Genomic DNA, 8,625 nt, shown 5'->3' with positions numbered 1-8,625 from the left:
GCCAGCTTGAAGGCTTGCAATAAATAGCCAATTATTAGAGATTGGTTGATTACATTTAAGATTAAAGCATTAATTAATGGCAGGACCTCTTTATAGAAAGTTTTGTAGGAATGGGATCTAAAAGACACGTTGATCGTTGGAGAAAAAGAGTCCATATAATTATCAGTGGTGTTAAGAGTACTCATATATATTGTTGCATTTGTGAGATGGTCTGAAGAGAAACCTTTGGTGGTTCTTATTTCCTTCAATCAGTAAATAGGAGGGGTTTTTTTATAGAGTAGCAAACTGGCTTTCCAGGCTATACAATGATCTTCTAAATTAGTGAGATGCAAGTTCCTCACCAGCATAAGAGTTATCTGCTTTAAAGTGAAAATTTTAGAATTATACTAGGGAGTCAAGTACTTCTGATTTAAGGCTTTCTTTTTCAGAGGCGCTACAGTATCCAGAGTTGTAAGCAGTGAAGAAGTAAAAATATTTACAAGATAGTCACCATCAGGTAGCTGCTCTGCACTGTGCTGGCACAAGGCATTGAGGACGATATCAGTGGATGAATTATATTCTTAAACTTAGTTACAGCACTTTCAGAAACACATCTTCTGTGATCGAATCTATTTCCCACTTCTATGAAATCAATTATTGTAAATTTAAATGTTATTACAAAAAATCAGACAAGCGAGGTCCAAGTGGACAATAGATAACAAATAAAACAGTTTTTTGAGTTTTCCAGCTAGGCTAAGGTGGACAAGTGTCAGGCTTTCAAATGTCTTTGATTGATTAACAAGCTGGAGTGGAAGATTGCTGATACACCCTCGCTTCTGACAATAACTCAGGAGTGTTCATCCATTTAAACTAACATAATCATCCTGCCCCCATCCAAATGGATGGGCTTTTGAGAGAATAACAGGAGGAGAGAAGCTGAAGGCTACAATTCTGCTTCCTGGTCCCGACTCTGGATAGTCACATTTTGGGGGGTCTAATAAATTTGGCCAGATTTCTAGAAATGAGAGCTGCTTCATCCAAACTTGGATGGATGTCGTCTCTCCTAACAAGACCAGGTTCCCCCCTGAAAGTTACCCAATTATCTATAAAGCCCACGTCATTTTTTTGGACACCACTCAGACAGCCAGCAATTTAAGGAAAACATGCGGCTAAACATGTCACACCTGGTTCAGTTTTGGCAAAGTTACACACCGATTCAATATTGATTTTGGTGACCGACTCACGTAACCTGGTGTCATTACTGCCGACATGACTTATAATTTTACTGAATTTACGTTTAACCTTAGCCAGCAGTTTTAAATTTCCCTCAGTGTCACCTGCTCCGGCTCCTGGAAGATAATTGGTTATGGTTGCTGGTGTCTCTTGCTTCAAATGTCTCAGAACAGAATCGCCAATTAATAGAGTTTGATTCCCGGTGGGTGTGTCCCCGAAAAGGGAAAAATGGGTTGACACATGAACAGGCTAGTGATGTACAGGAGCTTCTGTTTAAGACTATGCTTTCTCCTCACCGTACCCGGCCATCCTGTTTCCCTGGCTTTTTGGAACAATCTGCCTAGCTATTGGTTTTTCAAGGGTGTGAAGCCAGGTCTCCAATTCAGCGATCCTGGATCATTTAGCTTGAAATAAACATACAGTATGTTTCAATGGAACCAGTGATCACTGTTATATATACCTTAAAGGTCAGCACTTTATCTCATTTTTTTAAACTTTGCATAACATTCAGCCGTTTACAGATTATCTTTACACCTCATCTTTAAGGTGTAATATATATATATATATATATATATATATATATATATATAATAAATACAGTATTTATCAAGGCTGGGAAATTAATGCATTACAGCCAACAAGGAATTAAATATTTTAAAAAGTGATACGCTCAATAAATTACAATCTACATATGATACATTAAGTAGCTCAAATGTAAAATTAATGCAGGTTTTAAATATGAGGTGTAAAGATCTGTATCTGTATTTGTCCTTGAGGCAAACAGAGCTGAAACACAGAGAAATAGAGTTTCTGCAAGTGCTCTGAAACTGGAGTCAGTTTAATTTTTTAATCTATTTTGGATTCTTGTTTTTTTGTATTTTGAGTTTTGCATTCTTTTACCTTCAACAGATATTTCCTATGTGGTTTCTTTATGTTTATATTCTCAGGCGGTTTTCATTTTAGTTCAGCTATCTGATTTTTGCTCATGTTTGCAATTTTAATTTTTGCATTTTTTGTTTCAGTTTTTCTTGCCTTCCCTGTGTTCTTTCATGGTAAATTTTTAGATGTGTATATTTCTCCAGATGTGACTCATTGCCCCTTACCCCTCAATGTGTGTATATTTTATATTAACTCATCTTGCATTTGGCTCCATGTTCCTCACACCATGACATACAGAGGACAGTCTGGATGCATAAATTATCCACATCCATTAACCAGTCATTTGGATCACCTCTGCGTCAGCTGATGGAGGAATCCAAACAGTGTGTTAATTCAGACTGATTTCCACCAGCAATGATGAATTTCCTTGATGAGTAAAATGAAAGCATGAAAACCGCTAGCATTTCAATATCCATGCCACAGAAATGTTCCTTCACAATCAGTGCAATCCCTCCACATTTCTTCTTATTGCTCAGATTAACATCAGTGTCCAACCAAAAAGTCCTTAAATCACAGTTATCAACACATGAACTCTTTAAAAATTAAATAATGTGAGCTGCTGTAATAGGCTGTCCCATACACAGCGCCAGGAAATAATAGATGGGATGCTTCTTCTTCCAGGAGTAAACAGAAATAATGTATTTCCAAAGAAAATGACCATCTGACTCCTTTTGATACAACCAACAGCTAAACAAGACCAAACAGCACCCAGTCACTCAGAGTCGGCACACATCAAACACTGTCTACACATCTTAATACAAAACAAAGGGTGACTTGTGCAGAAATTCACTTCTGATTGAACAAAGGATTTTGCTGGACAGTTTAACATGGTGGTCTATGGTGTTGACTCACTTTTAGAGCCAGCCTAAAGTGGTCAGTTTTTGCCACACATTAGCTTCTCCCAGTTGCACCTCTAAAAAGTACTGTTACTGTTTACAGCACTTAAGTTCTAAAATATTCCATTCATGTCCTATCTTATATTTTATCACACTGATAAGCACATTGCCGGGAGAAGAAAAGAGCATGAAAGAAGAATATGAAGAAGCGAGAGAAAACAAGCACTGTAGGAGAGAGACAGAGAGCGTGCAAAGGGGTCAAGCAAGGAATAAAAGGAAGTTCGAGCAGCACACATTCTGGACAAAGCAATATGGCTCCATTCAAGTGAGAAGCAGGTGAAAGGACAAAGCCCTTCAACATTTCCTTGATAATGAATTGATGCTCGCACACTCTCAAAGCTTTTATTTCTCTTGCTCTTTGCGGCCAGAGTGGCACACACACGCACTGGCCTGGAAAACACCTAGTTCCTGATGCTTGACTAGAGAAAGCAGCAAAGTGCATTTCACTGCTTCCAAAAAGGTATTAGCGACAGGCGAGTCAAATAATGTGCATGAGGAAATGGGGAAACAGTAGGGTACGCAATCAGGAACAAGTGCACTGAAGCACGTTCGACCTCATTGGGTCTTTGTACTGTCAAGACCCTGTCCTATACGGGGAAATAGGATGCAGTACCTTTGCAACTCTGAATCTGAATTGAAATGTTTTACACTGGTTCTTTAACCTCCTAGGACCTGGCATCCACATGGACATCACATTTTGGGTTATTTAGACCAAAATACTCAATTTTGCTCTACAAGGGCCTGATATCCACTTACGAGGACATTATACTGCTACTGTTCTATCGAAATTTTAAATGAATATCCTCATATGTGGCTCTCATTTTTACTAGAAACAAAAATCAGGTAAAAAAAAAAATCTGGTAATTCTTTGTTTTTACATTCATCGGGTCCCAATATGCCCAAATATCAAAGAGAAATTAAAAATGCATGCCGTGGAAGAGTTCAGGTCTTAGGAGGTTAAATACCATAGAGTATATAACAGGTTATGGGAAATGTCACCAACATCTATCAAGTAAACTCAAAAACTGGCTCATGATGACAAAGATACATGTAGTCAAGTATTTATTGAATTGCTTAATGATTATAACATTTAAAAAAATAGGACAGGACATTCAGTATGTCACATTTAAAACTCTTTGTACTAGTTGATCCAGAGATTTGTTACAGCCGCATTTAGTTTATTGTTTGAAGATGCAAGGTTGGCATTTTGGCATCAGCAACTTGTTTTTTTGTTTTGTTTTGTTTTCAGTATGGGACAGCGAGTTATCTACTAATGCTAGGACTGACTAGCTAGCTTTGTTACTAAGGTGCATTCTAATTAAGGTACCTCTTTATTAGGTACACCTATTCGATTGCTTATTAATGCAAATATCTGACCAACCGTGGCAGCAGTTTCGTGCATTTAGGTATGACACATTTCAACGTAGCATGTTATTTTGTGCCAGGCAGGCTGATGTGAGTAGTTGAGAAATTGCTGATCTACTGAAGAAGAGCATCTCTGGATGTACAATAAATTGAACCCAAAGCAGATGGGCTTCAGACCACACTGGGTGGCACTCCAGTCACCCAAGAACAGGAAACTGAGTCAAAATGACACTGGCATTAGCTCACCGAGATTAGAAAAAAAAAATACAAGACTGGAAAACTTTGCCTGGTCTGATGAGCTGATTTCTGTGTGATAACTGGACATCGAGTATCATGCCTCGTATTAATGATTCAGACTGCTGCTGGTGGTGTAATGGTGTGGAGGATATTTTCTTGGCACAGTTGAACCCTTTTGCAGCAACTGAGCATCATTTAAACACCACAGCCTACTTGAGCATTGTTATGCCTGAGTATTCACTTACCATGTCCATCCCATTATGATCAAGGTGTACCCATTTTCTGATTGCTGCACCAGCAGGATAACACGCTATGTCACTGTACCCAAACAGACTCCATAGTCACCAGATCTCAATCCAATAGAGCACCTTTGGGATGTAGTTTGTATCATAAATCTTCAGCAACAGTGTGAAACTGTCATATCAATAAGGAGGAATGTTTCCAGCAGCTTATTAAATTTATGCCATGAAAAATTAAGGCAGTTCTGAATACAAAACAGGGGTCCAATCCACTGCTGTTAAGGTGTGTCCACTGAATGTATATTTGTGGACAGGCAAACCTTTTTCATCAGATCAATTCAAAATTTTGATTAAGATATGTAAACAATACAGAAAGGTGTGAAATAGCTTAAATGGAGTCACTTTTGCATCACCTTCACAAATGCAGAAAAAAAGAAAGTGAGGCACTGATGTGATTTAGCTGTCAATTATTGGAGCCTTGAAAGATCCTGATCAAACTTCAATCCATACTCAGCAGTAATGCCTGTTTACAATAATGACACATTGCCAAGAAGCGCTTTTAGTCTCAAGTGCAACTTCACAGTACATCATAATCATCTCTTTGATCTTTGCCTACAGTAATATACCCACTTAACCCCCATCTACAGTCAGAGTGAGAAATGCAAAGAGGCAGTCCTCCGCTGCAGACTCTCTCTCTCAGCCCCAATACTTAATTTCAACTTCTTATTACTGCACTAAGCAGGGACATCAGAGCCCATCTAGAAAAAAGGCTTTGAGAGCTTGTTTTGGCGGCGGTCCTAGTTATGAATGTCTCATTGGTATTCCTGCTTTGCAGTTTGAAGTAAAAGTAAAAGCCATTCCCACAGAGAGCCAGACTCTGTTCCTTAGCACTGCCGACAAACGGCGAGGGAGCTCACCTCTATTAGCTACAACCACAATTCCTTCATTGAAATTTTATTCTATTTTAAATCATCACCAGGTCAGGCAGGAAACTTGTCCCCTAGGGTGAGATTGTCGGACTCCACGGTTTCCTCCCCATGCATTTTCTGCTGATTTGTGTTTGTAAAGCTCTTAAAGTTGTCACAGTGTGTTTTTAATCATGAGTCGTGTTTGTCCAGACCCAGTTCAATTATTCATGTTTGCTCAAGGAGCTCCTCTGCTGCAGTGACGCAGTGGATGTGAATTACACTCCAACAAACTAAGAAATAAAAACTAGTTGTTGTCATCAATCTCAGTTAGATAGTCTGTAGAGAGATGTGTATTGTGTGTTGTAATATTTTATATCACTCAGAGTTCCATCTGTCAATGACAGGACCAGCACTCAAATTAATTAGATCAATAAAAAAGATTTTAGAAGCTAGGGTTCATCCTCAGGGAGAAATCAGAGGGGAAAGCAGACCAACAGAAAGAATACATGCATGAATGTGATGGTAATTTGGGGGTTTTAACAATTTCTTTGAACTTTACTTTTTCCGGGGTGGAATGATTGTACAGTATGCATCTTTAAATACGTTCTAAATGAATGACTGGGTGCACAAGTTTGAATTTATTTTGGATTTTCTCAGTTCCAGACAGGTTCTGTCAGGATCCGGGTGAGGAGCTGGAAATTTCAACCAGGTCCCCCAAGTTTCTCTGGTCTCGGCCCCTGGGCAGGATTGCAACCTCTCCAGCAGCTCTGTGCACCTGGAGCAATCAGGCTGAGAGATTTAAACTCCACGTTTGCTGTCCAATTCAGGAGCTGCATTATTCAGTGAACCCAACCTTCATGGTCTATGTGGGCCGGTGCCTCCGAAGGATGCAGCCCCTGATTGGGACACAGCTGTTGACTCTCCTTTACCGCCAGTTCGTCAGCTACTTCAAGTTGGGAATCGGCTCCTATGCTCCATGTTCTTGTTACTAAGTGCGTTACTTATCTTGTTTTCCTGTGCCTTAGCTCTCCTGGACTCTCTACGACAAAGCTTTGGCTTCAGCTTCTTGTCTTGAATAATAATCTCATTCTGGAAATCTCTCTGAGCCTCACCTGCCTGCCCTCCAGCCATCACACACTGTCGGATCCTGCGGAACTCAGGTTAGCCATGTCGCACCATTTAACTCACCCAGACACTAACTGCCTCTCCATCAAAGCCTGTTTCACTCCAGCTACAAGAAAGCTAAACATCCAGATATACTCACCTCCTTCAAGTGCTCCTCTCTACTCCACCGTTCTAACACTGTTCTCCTCTCTCCTCAGTACAACCTTTAGACGTACCTGTCACGCTCCAGTCACTCCTCCAAGTCCCATTACCCTCTCTCGGCCCACAACCACGGCGCCACACCATAGTTACGTTCCATGTTGCTCTGTGCCCAGTACGGTTAAGTCCAACCTGTGCTAGTTTAATAAACATTGTTAAACGTTTTTCCGTCTCTGCCTTGGGTTTCTGCATTGGAGTCCAGTTCTGGTACTGGCCTTCGGCTATTGTGACCATTCACAAGAATTCAAAAAGGCCTAAACGTACATACGCTCATTTAAATCTCTTAATGATTGTTGCTGACAGTTCGGCAGTGTCTTGTTACTTGTAAAAGCCAAGAATATTAAATTCTCATTAAACAGAAGAATTTAATTTTGACTTCAACTGGTAGTTTCTCTTTCGTAGCATAAAAAGGGTTTTAGTTTGACAGCAATCAATGGATTTACAAATATACAGAACAATGGGAAAGTCCAAGAATCTCAGTGAAGATCAAAGAGCTGCAGGTTTAAAGAAGTTGGAAAAGTTTCTTGTACTATTTCTAAAGAATTCTGGATTCCAAGATCATCTGTTAAACAATTGTCTAAAAGTTATTCAGATACGTCACCACTTTGCAAGGTCTGGAAGAAGACCCAAACTGTCGTCCTTTTATAAGAGTTGGGATGTTCATAAACAATCTAGGAACCACCAAGGTTTAAGCAAGCAAAGAACTGGAAACTGCTAGAACATCAGTGTCACTGTTCACAGTTTAACAAGTGTAGCATCATAGACTGAGAGGATACAGACCAAGAAAGAAGCCCCTGGTCCAAAAATCATCATCCTCGTGTTATTTATGCATTTTTCCATGTCTTGACGGCTTTTTCTCTTCACTGAGAGAAGTGCAGTTTTACCCAACCCAATATCACACTAAAACATACAGGTAAGAAGTCAGTAGTGAATAAAAATGTATGAAGTACATTCATTGTCAGAAACGATTAAGCTAAGCGGTTAATATGTATATACATGTAAATGTGTTAATAATGTCTGTTTAAACATTTTACCGTGATTATTTTCAAGTTGGCTTGAAATTAAAATTAAAAATCTCCCTGTTATTGTAGCTTAAAGCAGCTTTTGCATGCATGTCTATTTCACGCTTTGGAGAGTCAAAGCGTGAAATAGACACAGTGGATGTGTGTTTCCATTATTATTGAAAAGATCATAAAAGGACATAATCGTGTACATATTTAAATATACATGTTCTTCTTTACTTGTATATTTTCAGTTTGATGTATTGCAACTTGTGGTTTTTAGCATCAGCCTTTCTTATTCTCTGTAAGTCAAAAATGAAGTAATTCTGACTGCTTTTGATAGAAGGGTTTTGCACAGCAGATATTCAGACAAAGACATTTTCGTAATAATATATTCAGCCAACTAATAACGCCCACCAGGGCAGGAGGTAGTGGGGTGCTAATGCTCATAATCCCTTCAAAAATCCCTCTCATCTGCCTCCTGCATTGAGTGCCATGGGGGAGA

At 39.3% G+C, this 8,625-nt stretch overlaps 1 pseudogene; it reads right to left on the bottom strand.

The window, feature by feature from the left end:
- Positions 1 to 957: 957 nt before the first annotated feature.
- Positions 958 to 7,206, bottom strand: LOC146369385 (uncharacterized; annotated as a pseudogene).
- Between the last annotated feature and the right edge of the window lie 1,419 nt (positions 7,207 to 8,625).

This window comes from Perissodus microlepis, chromosome 17, assembly GCF_051167445.1.
Source record: "Perissodus microlepis isolate ML-2025 ecotype Zambia chromosome 17, ASM5116744v1, whole genome shotgun sequence".
Classification (NCBI taxonomy): Eukaryota; Metazoa; Chordata; class Actinopteri; order Cichliformes; family Cichlidae; genus Perissodus; species Perissodus microlepis.
This window is presented reverse-complemented; position numbering and strand designations above follow the sequence as displayed.